We start from the raw sequence: 20,573 nt of genomic DNA on the forward strand, positions 1-20,573 counted from the left end.
ATAAGTAACCTACTGGTGATTAGATTATCAAAATCATGTTGTGGAAGCTGAAATATCAGCTGGTGTAGGATTGCATCCCAAAGCAATGTAGAACCATACCATTAGTCCCTGCTGTGTCATTTCCTAAGAGCAAATACAAATAAAAAACAGAAAAACAGAGGCACTATAGATATTTTAGAGCAGGGGACTTCAACATTTTTTCAGGCAAAGGATACCTCAGCCGAGGGATACTACATATTTGTATAAAATGGTGTTGCAGATTACACTTGTTCATAGATTGCATAGATGTCTCCATAGACTTGCTTGTCAACACTATCATTTTGCACTGTACAGTATGTGTTCGGATGGGTGCTTATATACAGGTCAGGGAAAGGAAGAGGCATTCTAACTATAAATGCCGCATTTATATACAGTATCCTGTATCAAAAGCACTTTACAATAGGCATAGACACACGACGTGCCCGTACACACACGTACATGCATGCGTAGCCAAGCACACGCACGCGCGAGCGTGTCAGAGGAAACTGTACAAGGCTCAATATCAATCAGGAGCAGTTAGGCGTTAAGCGTCTTGCTCAAGGACACTTCGAAACTAACCCAGGCCGGGAATCGAACCGGGAACCTTCAAATTCCCCAAGCGGCTACCACCACTCCTCCTCCCCGTATACAAAGGGATTAGGAGAGAGAGAAAGTGACTGTTAAAGCTTGTGATAAATAGAGCGTTCATCAAGCGTAACTCTCTGCTTCTACCTGCCAGACAAATGATTATCTGGGTACTGCGAGACACTGCAGATAAACACTGCAGCATGGTAGGAGCAGAATACGTCTCTGTCAGTTTCAGAGATATGGGCGCTTTGGCATGAAGCACGTGCTTCTAAATACTTACCACCTTATCCTTATGCTTTTATTTGTAACCACCTGAACCCCCGGCCCCCGGGGAACATCAACCGACAGAATGACGAGTCATAACTGCCAGGTGCAGCGCATGGGTTCGTATGTCGTTCAGACTGGGTTTTACGGGTCCCCCGTGGCGAGGCGGCCTATAGAGAGGCATGGCCACTCATGAAACAGTGTCCACTAAAGGTCGTCTTTACGGTCACTGTGGTGGATAAGGATCAATTGTGGTCCGGGCGCTTTTCAAGCACCTGCCAAAAAGTGGACGATCTACAAGCTCACATCAATGTGTCACACTGTGAGCAAGGTAAACATGTAGAGACGGTGTACTGCCTTTGCATCACATTGCCTCAGTAATCCAGGATCATACCGAGAAGCTATAGCATCAGTCTAAACATTACAATATACAAAATGTATAATCTTTACATTGAAAACGGTCTATTATCTATAGGATGCCAGGTCAACAAATAAACTTGGCATCTGTCTAAATAGCATGCTACCCATATAACATTTTAAGCTGTACATGAGACTGCATGTAAAGGCTAGGTCAAGTGCTACTGGCTAAGTATGGGGGGGGAGTACAGTTGTATAAGTCCAGTTATTTACTGCTACAGTGGTGAAGTGGGCAAACTTGAAGCTATAACCCGCAGGTTGTCTGTTGCAGTTTTATCTTCCATTGTTAATAGATCACACATATAAAGACAGGCCATCGTCTTCCACCCAAAGAATGACAAACAGGCCGGCTCCGTGACAAATGAGGCCTTTAATGATCAATGATAGCTCCACGTTTTCCCAGACAGATTAGTCGTTGCAGCGTTTGACAGAGCCAGCCGAGCGTTCTGTTATGTGCGGCGTTGTGCATTTTTGGTCTGATGGGTTTATGATTATGTCTTTATTATTATTATTTTTCTCGCCCTTTGTTTCATTTTACAATGCGGATAATATGTTTGTCTACTGATGGACCATACAGCTCAATGTTCTTTTTTTCTTTTTTTTTTTTAACATATCCTATTAACATATCCCATTTCTGCAACATGGTTATCCAGAGTGCCAAAGAACCATGAGTGAATATATGTAGCATTGGTGGCCGCTGAGGGAGCACAGTAGGGAAGATTTACTGTCATGCTCTCGCAGAGCTCAGCTATACAGGGGTATTTTTATAGCACGAGTCAGTCTGGTTCAATGACACCCCCCCCCCCCCCCCCTTATGAGCATAATATGGCATGCTCTGATTATGATACACTCGTAATAATATGCATATTATTATGTATTTTATTTCCCCTTCTAATATACCGTAGCCATGGTAACCCCCGGTACACTGTACATAACCACTGATAAAGGTGTCTGTGACGACACGGCTTGGTTGAATGCTTGATTGTGATTCAATCAGGTCAATCAGGTGTGTTAATTCTTGATAATGACCGCACGGCTGTCAAAGCCTCAGAGCACCTGGCGCCCTGTGTGACTTTTATGCTGTATCCAACATGACAGCCATGTAAACAAACGCACAATGTCATTTACAGCTACACGTTGCTCCCAGGAATGTTTTTGAAAACATTTGAAGCGCGAAACAGATGCAGTAAGCAGAACATTTTCAGGGTCTTTGGTGATGAAATTGTCAATGTATTTAGTCTCACTTTTAGTCATCATTATAGCTTAGTTCTCATCAGTGAAAAAAGGTAATCAAAAAGGAACATTTTTCGTCACAGTTTTAGTCACTTACTATGATTGCGAACGCAGTGATTGCGAAAGCAGTGAGCACTTACTATGAGACCTAGCAGATCATGTCTGTCTGTGTGTTTGTGTCTGTCTGTCCCGCTTTTGTGCCCATATATGGAGCTGAGTGATTACGCTGAGTGATTACGTCACCATGACTCAGCCATAACCATATAAGGAGTCCCCAAAGCAGCTATACGTCCAAAACCCAAATATGTACGAGCTGCGTTCGCTTCCCGCGTTTGCGCGTCTTACTGGTGGTTACTACTGTGATTCAGTCAGATAGGTGGCGTCCAGAATCGCCGATCTGATATGCCCATATATAGGCATATACAGTATGGTTACTTTCGGTTGTCCAGAGCTACAGATCCGAACGCTATGGCCATGTATAATGCACATAATATGCACATAATATCATACTGTATATGTGACCGACTGACTTCAAACACGCACTTCTGCAAGGACTCGAGGGAGTGCTGTGCCCTCCCGACCGATTTTTTTGGCATGGATATTCAGTTGCCCAGAATCATCGTAGGCGTGAGGGGGCCTAGATAGGCGATCTACGAGCCTGTTCCGTAAATCAAAGATTTATTTATATATTGAATATAATATTTAGTTTGCCTGGGGTTCGTGTGGTTTAAGCGGAATGCATGGTAATTTAAACAGGACAGGACATTTACCGCATAGCCTGGAGAGACAGATTCCGTAAACGGTATGTATGGCTGTCCTTCAAACGATTTGGGAATATAGAATCCAGGTCCTGCGCTGCTGTCAACTCGCTGCGCAAAAGTATGGCGCTGTTCGGTCCAGTTGTTAGCGAGGTTCATGTGAAAAGACGCACGCACGCACACGTGTAGAATTAGCATGTTCTTATATAAAAACGCAAATTACAACGAAATATATATATATACACCATCGTCCAGAAGGACTGCATGATGACATTGTCCTCTGTCAGGCCGCCGGGAGCGTCCCACATCGCTCACATGACAGCTTCCTGGTCACCTCTGGGTTGTAGCGACACTACACTGTGTGACCACACGCAGCCAGACACCGCCGGACGTGAAGGATAGCAATGTAATTATGGGATGGATGGGCAGGGGGCAAAGGTCAGGCGGGGGAAGTGTACGGCTCAGCAGATTCCACCACGCCGCTCGCTTGTCTTCGGATGACCCCTGACCCCGCCGTCTGTCGTCTGCCACACCGCCTCCGCTGTGCGTCCCCGAGCCACTGCTGGAATGGAGCTGAGTGCATGTACTCAGGTAGCTGTACTTAAGTATATGTGGAGGTACTTTTTACTTTACTAGAGCATTTCCAATTGCCATTACTTTTACTTCTACTCCACTACATCTCAGAGGCAAATATTGTACTTTTTTTTTTCTTTTTCTACTCTACTACAATTATTTGAAAATGTTAGTTAATAGTTACTTTTGAAGATTTTGATTATTATTACAAAACACAATGATCACATTTCAGGCCATTTGAAAATAGACAATATTTTCATTTGTATTGTATTCATGTATGCATTTGGAAAGTTGTGAAATGGGTACATTCTGCATAATGAGCTACCGTAATGAGCTACCAAGTAAAAATAGAATACCGGACATTTACTTGTGTGTCCCAGAGCCACATGGCTCCCAGCTATCGCACCTGTACCACATGCACACACGCACACACACACACACACACGCACACACACACACACACACACGCACACGCACGCACGCGCGCACGCACGCGCGCACGCACGCGCGCACGCACGCGCGCACGCGGAACATGGAGCGATGGGTGACACATCTCAACTCTCTGTGACTCTGAGCTGCCACCGTGGAGGATATAGACAGTGTGTCTATATATATTTATACACACACAGCTCTGAAAAGTGCAGGTAGTGGATGAAGCCTGATTTATAGTGGCACAAATCACACCCGTGTGAAGTGAGGGGCGCTAATATATTGAAGTCTAACTCATGTTGCTATGATTAGGATTCATTGTCAATGGCAAATGTGACACGAGTTTGGACAAAACGATGTATATAGGGACCTCAAAAAGATTATTCCCTGATTACTGCAGCAACATCAGTGAGAATGAGTTTTGTTCCCTCAGCCATTGCGGCATTCAACAAGCTCACCCATGATAGGATGGTCTTTTTGTGTACCTCATGTATGTGTTTTAATTGTGCTATATCGTTGCGTTGCGTTTTTGTTGTTGTTTTTGAACAGACTGTGTAGACAAAAAATATCCCTTTGGGGACAAAGATTATCTTCTCAACAAGATCAGCTGTTTTCGGCACGCCACGACGCCAACATACAGTACGATGGAGAATAAATTGAGCAGCACACATTTATTCTTTTCCATGGCTGTGTGACTCCATGACTTGCACAGCTGGAGGAACACGAAGCATGCATACTGTATGTGGACCTACATACTGTACATACAATAAATGAGTTGTGTGTGCACTCAATGTGCACACAGCGCCCTGGAAATCTGCTGCATGTGGGCATTGCTTTTTCAGGCCCCGACCGTGAGGCAATGTACACAGTGTGGCGTAAAAATAAACAATGCACAACATGTGGGCGGTCATGCAAAGAGACGTACACGTGTGCGTTCGTGCAAACACAATTACTGTGAATAAACACATCAGTGTTGATATATTGCTTTAAGGTCAAAGTATCAAAACTTCAATGTAGAAACACTGATGCAAGTAAACGCTTGCACACTCGTAAGAGTTATGGGGTCTTGAAATCAAAGGGTTTGAGAACCACTGTGCACCACTAAATGGAACAGAGCTTTAATTAGTATAATTGATAAGACCTGTGACCTGTGAAGTAAGGAAAGAGGCCCAAATGTATTTCCAATATATATGGCTGCTGTACGATGTGAACAGGCTGTGTGACTCAGTCAATGGTGCTTCTAGTGCGTCAGGGCAATTGTGCGTTCTTGAATACACTTGTTTATCTGTACCGTATTGTGTCATGTGTGCTCCACTGACTCACAACTCATATTTGCTTACACACTGACGACACTTACGTATCATTGCTCTCCGCTCTTCTATTTTCCCTCCCTCTTTCCATTATTTAGTCCAATGACAGGAGAAATTCATCCAAAATGATAAATAATGAAAGTAAAACAGAACCTTCGTGCCATGCCTTTGTCCCAGAGTAATTTATCATGGTTTTGCGTTCACGTTCTGCTACTGTCATTTAATATTTATAGCCTGTTGTTTATTTATGTATCTATCATCATTTTTTATGGGCAAAAATCTTTTTTAACAGCATGTAACTGGAACATACATGGACGGCCCTGTTTTCTCACTTTTCTCCATTGTTTGGTCCCACTGTCTTCACTACTTTCTCCGTTCCATCTCTCTTTCCCTGTCTTTCTATTTTTTCTTTCTATTCTATTCTTTCTCTTTCCCCTTATTCCCAAAACCTTTTCAGCTGAAGACGCTGCAAGATCTTTGTGCGATAGGAACTATTCTTACAGTATACATTTTTACATGCGCTAAAAATAAATAAATCTAATTGTAGATCAGCTACTTTCGGCGAAGAGATTTTGTGGAGTGGGAGGAAAAATAGGTTACTATAATACTTGGGAGGGTTTAGGTGGTTAAATGTTGGGAAAATACACATTAACAAAAATATGAATTTGCACAGCAACACTAGATGCTAGAGCTGCCAAACAAGTCTATGAAGCTATCTATGAAATCCACGAATGAATCTACAACACAGTTTTATGCAATATAGTATATAGTGGTCGGGGGGGGGGTCGCTGTTTTATCTCTCCCACTTAGCTAACCTAAGGGGCCGTTGTTGGCCTGCATGGAGAAGAAATGAAGACCCCTGCCTTAGTGCATGCGCTGGTATATGTAGATGACCTGCACCCCCCCCCCCCCCTCTCCCACACGCTGCCAATCTGATCACAAGGCAGGTCATGAACCGTGACGACACTGTGCAGCCTGTTCCCCTCTACCCAGATGTCTCTCCTAATCAGGTGTCTCGGGGTGTTTGTGCTGCCACAGCCCTGCAGCGTCTATCTACAGGGCCCGGGGCACTGAGGCATGAAGCCTCTCTACTCATTACTTTCTATTAGGGCTCCATAATAAAAAACTCAATGGCAATTTTCTACAGAGGCTACCACCATCCCACCACAGTACGTGCGTTCGGTATCGAGCGCTCAGCCCCCGGCGTTAAGCTCTCCGTTGAAACGGTTCGGATTTTTGTGAGAGAGAAAAGCCATACAGCCTGCAGGAGGACTGCATGGGATCTCACGGTGTGGATCCGTGGATCGAAAGGTTGGCGGTGCTTTCCGAGATGTCGCATATCATCTCCTCTGACGGGATCAGCCCTGCGCTTAAAAGGGATAGTTCATCCACACAAAAATACGTATTGTCTATCAATTACACACACCTTGAATTCATGGAGATTTTCTTTGTTTTTGTCGGATTCCTAAGCCAATAACTTGATGACCGGCGGAGTCAAACTCAATGGAGACTCTGAGACTCTGCAAAATTGGATAATTTGAGTAAATTAAAAAAATGGGAGGGGGAGGGGGGTGATTCCAACAACGTCACGACTTAATGTAGATACCTGATGCTTATGTGGAGATTATTTCAGCCATATACCAATAAGTCCTTGTGCAATGCTTTAAAATGTTAAGTTTAATGTTATACACAGGTTTAATGTTTGTCTTTAGTTCAATGTTGGTTTTGTAAACGCCATTGACAAAGAAGGGAACATTTACGCCATAATGCAACTCATTACGGCATATTGTCTCTTTATTGTTAATGGCGTTTAATGTTTGTGTTGGCACTAACTGAGCACTTAACACTATTTTCCAAGCTTTTATTCTGCACCTTTAGAGAGATTTTTTTTTGGTCAAGCATCATTCATTTTGGCTGACATACTTCCGATAAACAATCATAAGTCATGTCATAGTGTCCTTGAGTCACATGCACTGATCACAGGCCTGCTCGCTCATTGCAAGTCACTCTGCATAAGAGCAACAGCTAAATGTCAATGCTGTTCACCACTGTGATAACAGGCCTGCATGGTGTTGCTGCACAGTTCTGCAGAATATTAATTGGGATGTATAGTGCATCCTAAAATAAATTGATGTTCTTTTGAATAGTACAATCCTGCTCGATTTAAAATGCAAGTGATGCCATTGTGGAATTAGATAATGTAATCAAAGCGCGTTTGATATCTGTTCTACTGGAGACTGATTGTTAGAATGACAAATGACAATAGGATCTACATTTAATTTGCATATAATATAACATGCACATAATGTGCGCGTTATATTATTTTCCATGATCATTATCTTAACCAGCACTGGCCTGTCCGTGAAGTGACCTTCTGATCTTATCTTCTGTGTGGATTACCAGCTCTTAGAATGATCGTCTACTTTTCGTCATTCAGATAAAAACATAGCAAAAGTAGCAGCTCTACAGGCTCAAAGTGTGGTGTGAAAGCTTGCACAAATAACACTGGAGTATGATTATGTAGGCCTTGGGCATTACCATGGTTACAATACTTATGGAGATAAGAGGTTTCTGCCCGACAGCAACGATGTGCATGTTGTCTACACAGACAGGATTATAAATGTATTCACACGGACTACAGAATATGGTCTTAGTAGGGCAGTAATCATTAGTCTAAACCTTGCATCAAACCCATTAAGTGCCAGTCATTTTAGCTGAAGGGGGAGGTACAGTAATTGATCATATCTAATATGGTGATGTGTATTCACGTCATGCAACCTTCCACTTTCAATCTCGCGTCTCCATTGTGGGCACGTCATTATAGGCTAAACATAAACAATTGACAATTTGTTTTGAATAATCCTCACCCCTCTTCAGAGGCCGTGCAGAGACTTGAATTTTAGAATTAAGCACTTTAATCAAGGTTCAAGGTGTATTTATTTTGGCTCCAGAGGGAGACATTTGTCTTGGACACAAAGACCCGCACCGCAGCATACATAAATAATAACGCATAAATAACGCGTACATTTTACTGTAGTTAATTAATCTCAATTAACGCGTTAAAGTCCCGGCCCTAATATATATATATGAAAATACGTTCATCCGCCTCAACAGACAGCCTTTGTTTACATCACGGAGACATTGTGGGTCCTGTGGGTCCACAAAACAAGGTACAGTAAAAACACTGAAAAACACTGGCAGTGGCCGGCGGAAGAATTAATCAATGAACGCCTATAGCAATCAATGTGTTAATAAATAATAAACAAGGGTCTACTGTACCTACTGTTCAGCCCATTGACTTGAATACAGGCAATTTTCCAAGACATAAACAATTACCAGCTTCCCCTAATATTGAAGCTCAAACACCCAGGGATTAGTCCCACATTAAAGCTCTTATCTCCGTATTCTAACTGTTTTTCTTTGTAAATGTACGCCTTATTTGATCACACAAAAGCACCAAACATAGCAGATTTATACAAGCTCGAAACATGTTGAGCTTGTACTGTACTCAAATGCTACTTTTGCATTTGAATCCGGAAAAGGAACAGTTTTGGAATTATGAGGTTTCCACCCGCCAGCACCCTACTATTTGGAAATCACAGTAATTCATATTTTTTGGATTATTTCTCAATTAATTGCCGAGTCCTAACGCCATGCATAAAGGAGCAGCTGGCCACTGACACATCATCAAGGTGACTTATGAGTTATCAGCTGAACTGTCGCGCATGCACTAAACACCCCAACATATTACATCAGATTCAACCTTCATCACAGTATTACTGAATACCACCGTTCAGTGTTCATTTTAATTAGCTTTAGTCTTAAAGCAACTACAACATGCATTTTAAAACAGTTTTTAATATTTAATATCATATTATTTATGTCCCTCAATGTCCCTTCTAACGTTTTGAGCCTAAATCGCCACTGATATAACCAGTCCATGTCATTTCGGTCTGGCCTCTAAAGCAGTTTTAGCTGCGGTACCACAATGCCCTGATGTGGTGCTGTGTAACCCTAACCATTGCAGCTACTCCCCTCCCACATTCCCCTCCCACACGTTTGTATGTACCACTGTCCACTGTACATACAAACCCAAATCCGGGTATTTGTGGGGATAGAAGTTGAAATGAATGTTGTAAAACCTTTAGTATTTAAACAAAAACAATCCCATTTACTTTTAGCTATAGTCTATATAGTTTTATTTGACTAAAGCATACGATTTTAGTCAACTAAATCTAATAATTTAGTCGACCATTTCTCATGGCTGATTTAGACTTAGCTAGGTGCCAAAAATAGCAGATCTAAAAGCTCGCAACACAACGTGTCCCGTTGTGAGCGTGTAGATATGCTATTTTCAGTACTGTTTGTGCAACACTCATGCATGATGAAGTAGGGTACAACAATAAGTAGTAAGTACAAAATAAAACATTGAAATGTGGACTTGTGGAGAGGTTTCTGCCTGAGTGCCTGTTGGCCACAACGGCACACGTTTTGGTGAATAAATCAAGCTCACTTCCCTCTCACATTTCCAATGCGAGGTGATTTCTGGTGAATTCCCTCAGCGGTGGCAGTCTTAAGCACACATTAAGCCTTAGTAATTGCCTCTGCCTTACTGAAGGTCCTTGGGCCCCCAAGCTTTTAATGAAGGCTGCAGGAAGTAGGCAGAGCAATGGTGGACAATAACTAAGTAGGCTACTAAGTAAACTACCCATTAAGGTGCCGCGCTATAAACTTGTAGATCTGTATTTTTTCCTTCATATATAAATAATCGATTTATTTAAGCAAACATGCATTTTTACTCAAATCTTTGCTTCTGGAGAAAAAAGAAAAATGATGGAAAATGATATTTAGAGATTTAAGTCCGTGACCAAATACAAGCAATACTTTTGGTGGCCAGAGAGTATGTAATGGACTATGAGATTTGATTTAATATGCCTCTGTGAGACATCTGGATGGCAAGGTGGGTTGTACAATATTATGGTTATTTATTATTGTGCAATGACGAGGAGATGAGGGCAAGGTGCAACGGCTTACGAAATAGAAATAGTTGATTACATGACGGGGAACCCTAAAAAAAATTGGTTTTCAATTACATTCAGTTAAACCCGAGTGTAAACCTATAGTATCTAACAATCCATGCAATGGGGAGAAAGTGATAGGTCACCAACTGTAAAGAATTGTACGTAATATTGACGACAGCGGGTTGTAAACCTGCTGGTCTATGAAAGCCCATGAAAGGTTCACAACACATCGACATGCTAGTCATACAGGGACGACGGCTAGTGGATAAAAGTTGGGGGACAAAAGTGGGGTGACACTTTTGGACGGATATTTACATTTCATAGCACAATTCTGGAGATATAAGGCAGCCGCTGGTAATTACCTATCAGCTCTTGTTTTAACACACATAATCGGGTGAGGTTTTACTTTTCCCAAATTGTTAAAATAGCCACAATCTAGTAGATTGTTTGTATTGGCTATTTTCACAGTGTGGCACCGTGGCACAATAAAGCATAAAGTGCTTAAACCTTGATAATATGCACATCAGCTAAAAGCATAAACCTGCATGCTGATATGTATGGTTCCAATAGACCTCTAAACCAAGTAAATTACTTTCCAAATTTGCTCGCAAGGAGTCTTGAAGGACATCCCTGCCTGTTATAAATCTGGAACAGACTGGTTGTATTTGGGTCCGCCATTCATTTATTAATGCGAGGTGCCAACTGAATATTATACTGTTCTCACAGTCACACCAGATGAAATATAAAGCACTTTGCTCTGTCACTGAATGACCAAAAGACTTTGACTAAGTGGAACAGAGCTATTTATTTGATGTTTTGGAGAGGAACGTCTCCAGGAATACTGAGACTGTTAGGCAACATATCAATAGGCCTATAATTACTTGTTATGTCCTTGTATCCTGACTTCTACATTGCAGTTTGCCAGCTCTCTTGGAATATTTTCGTGTTTATTGACAGGTTTACTAGGTTTACTAAGTAATTGGCTCCAGCAGACAACTCTGATATTTATGAATCATCAACACAGCATAGATGTTAAGGGTCCTTGGAAGTTGGGATGTGCGTTACTTGTGTATCCAACAAGTTTTCATCATTAGAGGCCTCTTAGATGTAAAAAATAATAATCTGAGTGAACATGATCAAGTTTCTCAGACAATGACCTGGCAGATTTAGAAGGACTTGCCAAAAGCTGTACAGACTCAATAAAACGACCATTAAAACATTTGCGACTGACTCATTACTCTGAATAAGATTATCGTGGTCCAATTCCAGATTCACTTACCTTGATATTAAACTTTCCATAATTTTTTAAAAGAGCTGTGTGGAGATTGGATTTTGGCCCAGTCATTACCGCTGTTAAAAGACTCGGAAAGCTTCTGTGACCTTCCTCTATCCCTCATGGTTGGAATTGGTGTATTAAAAAATGAATGTTCTACCCTGGATCTTAAATCCCTTACAGGCGCATCCCCTGCGGTTAATAAAAAGAGAGGTTCTTTCCAAAATGTATCTGCCATGGAAAAAAAGACCAGGAAAAAATGATGAATCATTTGCATCGACGATGCATTGATTTCAGTTCCAACAATTCAACTACATCGACATGTAAACGGCAACTCATCCTTGTAGTGTGACTTGTATTGATCAAAATAATGGTTTGCAATGAAAATAATCCATTGCAGCAATTAGAAATTGTGCCTTGTATTTAGCAAGGCAAACGTTGGTTATGTTGATGTATTTTTCACACTTCCTTTCACACTACCCTAGAACAAACACTAAACATGGGTGATTTTCACGCGGACATTTTTAATATTTTTTGTAATATTCATAACGTTGCTGATGTCTGAGGTGGGTGGGTCTTTCAGTACCTTTTGTCGCATCATAGAAGGTAGGTTTGTTTCCCTGCCCACATTAAAAAAAAAATCTACAGGTGTTCGGGTGAATTTCACCTGTGTTTTGTGATAGTGTATATTAGCCCTGTACCGAGGCTAGTGATAGTGTGATAAAGATAAATCCCTTTGTCTTTGTTTTTCCTTCACTGGACAATTTTCACATGTCCCATGAACGGGTGGACCAAAGTGGAAGTTCCCAGCACCATTTCCATGTTTTATTTATTATTATTTTTTGAATATTTTTTTAAATAATATGCAAGAACAAAAAGGACAGAAAAGGGGGTGTATGCAAAACTTAATTGCTCTCAAGGCAGCACCCACAGGTATAATGTAATAAGGAAAGTTTCATCCCCCATTATCACCATTAGATTGCCATGTTATATCTGGCAATGTCATTTGTCACAGTTCATTTGTAAAATTGACAGACTGCATGCAATTTAATGTCAATTTAGTACCATTGGCTGGTGCTACAAATTGTTGCCAGAGGAAAGACTGGAGGCGGAATAACCTATTCTTACACATGTGGACGACCATATAGCTGAGTGGGTGGAGAGGCCGACTGAGAGCCCTTAAGGTCGCCTTTCAGCCCCCGGCTCATCCAGCCTATTGTAGAAGTGTCTCTGAGCAAGACACTTAACCACTGCTCCGCGGGTGAAGTATTACTGCGGCACATGTATTCAAGTACTGTACTTAAGCAAAAATATTGATGTGTTTTTAATTTCCATTAATTTGACTATACTACGATGCAAGTTGGGAACAATGGAAATCGAGAATGCATACCTGTATGCAATACCTGTTGTACCCGTTGTAACTGCGTGTCTGTCTGTGTAAGTCCTTGTGCAGTGGAAAACATGTGATGAGAATGTCTGAAGAGTGTGCAAACTAGTGCTGCAAGAATTGGCCAAAATGACAGTCGAATATTCCTTTTAAAACACCATGTGGGTTCGACTTATTCTAACCTATCGATCATCGAATGTATATCATTTTAATAAAAAATATTGTAGCCTAATGTGCAGTAAAATGTTCTCTTTCTTTCTCTATCTGCACGGCCGCGGTTGGTGCTGAGAAATGCACTCTCTTGTGCGATCAAATGAATCATTCATACTTATCTTATAGCCTAATGTTTGTAATGGTTTAGTTTAGATACAAGCCCGGGGCTTATCTGGGGAACAGAGACGCATCGCTCCATCGACGTGCTCATTGTGCTGTGATAGAAGTTGGAACAATGATCCTTACCCAACGACCCATTGTGGACTTTAAAATGGGCTCGCGTTTACACACGGCACCGTCGTACGATTAAGTAAAGCTTGAGGGGAGACTATGTGAGACTTCTCCCTTCTGCCCCTGACTGACGGTTCTGTGATCTCAAGAGACCAGCCGTTGTTTAGTGTTAAATGGCCCAGAGTCTAGCGATAACTCACACAGCATTCATCTTTTATTCAAACCTTTTTTTATAGTTGATTATTCTTACTTTTTTTATATCCGAATATTCCTTCGAATATTGAATATTCGTTTGCAGCACTAGTGCAAACTGACTGTGAAAAGTGATAAGTGATCAAATGGCAGGTGTGGGGAATGGGTTTCCATAAAAATCAGTTTGGAAATTGCACTTTGGTTCATTAGGTCCACCGGCCAGAGCCTGGTGTGCACCCGGTGGTGTGGAACCTGTGGTGGGGCGAACGGTTCTCAATTTACGTAGATTACAGACGTACACACAGATCATTTATTGTAAGATTGTGATCTGAATACTTTTGTAATTCTTGAACATTGGACTTTTACAGAATATTTGTACATTGTGGTATTGATACGTTTACTTAAGTATAAATACTAGTGTGTGACAAGTGATCGCCATTCGTGTATGTGGGCAGAGAGAATCGGCCAATCGCCCATCTCAAGAAACAAAGTCATGCTACGCTCCAGCTCGGCTATCTTTAATTTCTGGCATCAAGGACTTAAATGGGGTTGGCGATCTCTTCAAAGACGGTGTCTTAAATGTCCTTCCAACAGTTACTGGAACAATTTAATCTTCCAAAAGGGCATTTCTTTGGATTCCTGCAAGCACAACACTTTATTAATTCACTCGTTTTGCCCTTGCCAAATATCTCTCACTACAGTGAGGAGGAGAATTTCATTTGTGACCGTGACAGACCGCATCACACTTTATTTCCTCTTTTTATCTGTTGCTGTACACTCCCTTAGCCTTGTCAGAGGTAACTACAGACGGACTTAAACAATGACCACATTGAGCGTGACTGGCAGGAAGCCATAGATTCTGATAAGAGCGTCTTTCCTGCAAAAAGGGAAACCTTATGTAATACTTCACATGTCTTCACGCACTAAACCTGTCTCACTAAACACAATGGATCACACAATATCACCTCTAAATGCCATACACATATCTGGTCCTGGGTACCGCAAATTCTCTCACTGTTTTGGGGAGTGCTGGATACCCAGGCTCTGGGCCTGTGTCTGTGTCTTTAAAATAGAAAATAAAGAAGGATATCTACGGTATCTTTCCAGCCTGAAAAGTGTATGAACACTTGTTGTATAGGTAGACCGTTCAAACATGTCTCTTGTAAATAGTATTGTGGTTTCATCAGGTGAAAAGTGCTAGACTCATTCGGGAAAATGTTCTTTTCTCTTTACTTTTTTCCTCTGGTGTTCTGCTCCTCCCTGAGCACCGAGTATAGAACAATCTGATTGCTGAGGACCAACCCAGGTGTTTGATTGTTCTTCCGCCCATGTCATGGACTCTACCACGGAAGAAAAGTTTGCCCAACTTCATAAACAAATAGACATCACCCTGCTCAAGGGCCTAGCACCCAAATTCCTTGAGTTTGAGCTTTGAAGGGAGATGGAAATGAGACACAAGGCAACTTGTCAGCCTCTCACAAAATTGAACACATTGTGCAATTCTCTGAGGTGATGGAGTTTATTTCAGACGAAGTGCCGCTGTGTGTTATTTGATCCAAGCTGGTGGTGCTGATTTTTAAGCGTTAGGAGATTCTGATATTATTACTGTAGTCTTAATTATTCCTCTTTGATTCTATCAACATTTGTTGTGATGGGATTTTAACCCATTACATTTTTTTACAATAAAACGATTTTAGCTATTATAGCAACATTTCTTGAAGAAAACTCAGGATTTAGAACAGTGGTTCTCAAAAAGAGCAGAACTACAACTTTGCATACCTGCAATGTTGAAAGATTTTGAAAGTGTTCTAGCGTACTATTTTGAATATATATATATATATATATATATATATATATATAACCCTAACCTGGGTTGGCCAAATATATTTTGGGGGTCCTCTGCATTAAAATAATGAATGCACACCTCTAGTGTTTGTTTGTTTTTACTTTTAAAAGGTGAATAAATAATTGCAGTGCCGTCGCTACGTATACGCGCAATACGCACTGCGAGTAGGGCAACATGCCGAGGCGGGGGCCACAACATGAGCCAAAAATATCCAACGAGTAGGGCAACCAAATGGTTAGCGACGTCCCTGAATAATTGAGATATCAAAGTGTGCATGTTGTGTTCCACTCCCTCATTCTCTGTGTCTTTAATTAACGCTATAAAAGTTATACAACAGCATTGACCGTCTTCCTTTCCACGTTCAAGGGGGTTCCGGAGAACGACACTTTTCATTGCTTCAGCTTCATGCGAGGGGGAGGGGACAGTAAATCAGACACCAAATGTAACGTATTTGGGCACATGTTGGCTCAGGGCCACATGACAAGAGGCAGATGGCAAATTTGAAAGAGGCAATATGTTGAAGTTGAGTGTGTGTGTGTGTGTGTGTGTGTGTGTGTGTGTGTGTGGTGGGGGGGGGGGAGACTATCCATCTGAGCAAATATCACTAATCTAAGATCGCTTCTTAAAGCTGATATTTGTCAACTCACAGCACTGTCATGAAACATATGCCAATTAATGTCCTCCGTGTTAGTTTTTCTTTTTTTTTTAGAACTTGAAAGGATTTTAATGTCCTCTTCTATCATGGATTCTTCATGCAGCTGCTATGTGGAAATGACAAAACATTTCACAGCTGGTAAAGTAGTAGTAATAATAATAATAATAATAATAATAGCTCAAAGTGATTTACAGAGCAATGGAGAAAAAAGGAACTTTATATAGCAGTAATGCAATACAGTAAGGACATGAATAACAACAAAGAATTTAAAAGATCAACTAAAAGCAAGACTGTAGAAGTGGGTCTTGAGCTGTGCTTTAAAAATGTCTACAGAGGCTGCCTGTCGAAGGTACAGTGGGAGTTTGTTCCACGCCGTCGGCCCGTATAAGCAGAAAGCTGCTTCACCGTTATTTTTAGTTGCCTTTTTTTAGGCACATCAAGCAAGCCAGCAGTGGAAGACCTTAGGAGCGGTTTGGGACATATTTAGGAAGGCAGTCATGTAGGTAGGAAGGTGCGAGACCATTGAGAGCTTCATAAACAAGTAAAATCATTTTAAAATCAACCCTAAAAACAACCGCGGAAGCCAATGCAGTGAAGCTAAAACTGGAGTAATATGTTCTCTCATCTTAGTTTGGTTTTTTAAACTCTGGCTGCAGCATTTTGGACAAGTTGTAATCTGTCAGTTGTTTTCTTTGGCAGTCCAGAAAAATGTGCATTGCAGTAATTATCTTTGGTGAGAACCACATATAAGCCATCCATGGGTTTCTTTTCTCACCTGCACACACTTCTCTTTTATTGATGTTACCTTTTTTGTACTGTTTTTTTTTATTGTGCGAATAAACTAAACTAAACAAGAGAAAAAACAAGAGGGGTGGATCATCGTTTTTGCATCGTCCATTGACATAATATTATGTGTGAATTCAAATTTCTTTCAGAATCATTATTGACCATATACAAGCAAACAAATAAATAAATAAAGAGAAAGATAAATACAACAACAATGTATCTACATCATTTCCACAATATATCTACCCAGTGCAGTATAGAGCTGGACCCACTGAAAACTCTCCAATTAATTGTTCCCATAGAGATTTACAATCAATTATTCTAAGCCTAGAATCAAACCATCCGGTGAATCATGACCATAAAACATTTGTTTCTCTGGAATTTATTTAAAAAACAAATAATAATAATAATTATTATATGATATTATACATTTAATACCCTTTGTTTAGCGTTTTTTTTTTTTTTTTCACAGAATCAGTTCAGTGGGTCCAGAAAACCACACCCACTGCTGTGCTCTTTCTGAGGTGTGTGTGTGTGTGTGTGTGTGTGTGTGTGTGTGTGTGCGTGCGCGTGCGTGCGTGTGTGTGTGTGTGTGTGTGTGTGTGTGTGTGTGTGTGCGCGTGCGTGCACATGCGTGCGTGAGAGACTCTGTAAATCAACAGTAGATGAACCAAGCAAAAAAAGAGTGTTCGTGACCTAAACCTTGACTGCATCATCTTAAAGTGACCAGTGTCTGACCATGCACGCCTTTTTGTGTCCCCATGGCACCAGACAGCCATGCAGGCCAGGGGGGGGAAATGTCAAATCAATGCTAATCCAATAGCAACGGAGCAGAGATGCAGTGTCCAACTGCACATCTCCATAACGCCGCTGTCGGGGGGAAACCTTGCATGTCCAAAACTGTTACTTCTCAGGAAATGGAGGAAAGAGAATAACCATGTGTTCCACAGTGGAACTTCCCTAGATCCGATGTAGTTATTGTTTGGTCACAAATTCTTGTTGATATTTTGCATTGGTTCAATATTTATAAAAAAAACCCACACACACTCAACCACTGTCAACATATATCTATAAATGTACGTCTGTGTAATGCACGTAACTCGAGAAGCGTTCGCCCCACACCGACTTCAAATTTGACACACCTGTACCACACCCCCTTCAGGGAGAGCAGTGCCCGGTGTCGAGTCGGTCGGACACACAGTTGTCCAGAACTGCCACAAAATGCCTCTGCCCGGGGTCTGGACAGGGCCCCCCTGTCGCACAGGATCCATATATGGAGCTGGCCTGTCCTGACATCACAACACTGACACTGAACTCCATTATGGAATAAAGGGACATGAGATACAGAAATCTCCATAAAAGGGACACAGACAGATGGGTGGAACGGGTACTCTGACATACGGGTACAACGGGTATTGCATAGCCGGGAGGGGCATGGATTTACAACTTGCATCGTTACCGACTCGGTGCTCTACAGCCGGCCACCGGTCTATAGTTTGACAAAAATAGACAAATGAAATCTATACGTCAGCTACATTTTGTGCAACACTCTTGTACGACAAAGTAACTATATAAACTGTAAAACACTTTGAAATATGAAGATATGAGGTTTTCTGCCTGACAGCGAGACGCAATAAGTTATGATCATGTTGGCCCCGCTGGCCGTATCAATAAAGCACTTTGTCTGGGCCTGTCTGTCGTGGAGTAATACTTGCCAAATGGAAACGGGGAGGGAGGGAGACAGAGAGAGATCATCTGATGTGGGCAGTTTAATTTCATTTTCTCAATGAAACACGTGTTAATCGCCCATCGAGCGGCCATCGAAGAGCTCTTCAATTGAGGTAATAAATGGCTGGCACGTCAAAGCTTTGATCATCTCAGGCCCGCCAAACCGCCGGCGGTCTGTACGGGGCTTGATTTAATTTCTTAATTGGAGGATTTGATTTCTCGCGGAAAGAAATCTCAGAGAATCTTCTTGACTGCTGCTGTGCCCAGTTGAAAGTCTGGCTGGGGGCCCAATGATGGACCCGGGGCCCTTGTTGAATGAATGCCAATAAACAGCTTGGGTCCAAAATTAAATGTTCAAAGAGTGGAGAGAACTATATAGCTGATTCATAGTACAAAGTCAGATCAAAACTTAAAGGACCACTTCACCACTTTTCAACCTATCTTCATATAATAGATGCTCACTAATAATCATGAAAATATTGCGCAATTATTTTCTGTGTCTCATAGGAGGGCTGGGGGGGGGGGGGGGCAGTTCAGAAACCAGTCCTCCAGTGACATCATCGATGGGGAATACAAGCTAATAGAAAACTGCAGGCTTTCTAGTCCTGAAAAGTTGCAATGCGAAAATGGAAGCCATCGTTCTCACGATAATGAAAATCTAAACATTTTTGTAAAAAAAGTAATCTTGTTTAAAAAAGTCTGCCTAATGATGATGTCACTGGAGGACGGGTTTCTGAACTGCCGACAGCCCTCCTATGAGACACAAAATCGTGCCATTTTATCATGATGATTAGTGAGGACATATTATATGAAGATAGGTTGAAAAGTGGTCCTTTAAAAAATAGAGGACATTTGAAATCACAATAGATCTGCGGAACTAGGCATAGCCTATGCATATAGATATGGAATAACGCAAGGTACAAGGGAAACGGACATTTGATTATAAACAGCAATGTGGTGTATTCCAGTGTCTTTGTAACAGCTAACAGGATGCAGTCAATCACAGCAACCCGTCAAAACAACAGGGGGAACAGTCCTTCCTTTTGTGCTGCTTCTCTCCGACAAGGTCGGCATGCTGTTATCACCGTTAGCGGAAAAACATGTGCTATAGGTTTTCAATAAGCAAAACACAATGACGCATGTGTAAAAATAACATTAAGCTCTTTTAGGAACCTCCTACCCTCCCATATAACTCCCCACCGCCAGCCCCCCTCCCCCCCAACACACACCTTTAGCGGATAATAAATAAAGGAAATAAGCTGAGGGAAAAGCTCATTAATATCACTGAGGGTGTGTTTCGGTGTGCTAACAGCCCCAGGAGGACGACCCCCTATTTATTTAGGAAATGAATGCAGCGGGGCCAATCGGGGGCTGCTGGTATTCGGACCGTTGCAAGCGTTATAGATGCAATCTGTCCACAGCAGCATTCTCTCTCTCTCTCTCTCTCTCTCTCTCGCCCAGCGGGCTAACCAGCCTGAGCCCCGACCACCAGGAAATGTGCGTGTGTGTGTGTGTGTGTGCGCTTGCCTTGCATGCATGCACGCTTGCATGTGTGAGTGTGTGTGTTGCCGTGTGACCTTGGCTTGGGCTAATTATATGGAGGACACAGGGGGAATAGCACGTTTCCCAGCCTCTAATGATTCATAAACAA

This window comes from Protomyctophum bolini (assembly GCF_963924005.1).
Source record: "Protomyctophum bolini genome assembly, chromosome: 4".
NCBI lineage: Eukaryota > Metazoa > Chordata > Actinopteri > Myctophiformes > Myctophidae > Protomyctophum > Protomyctophum bolini.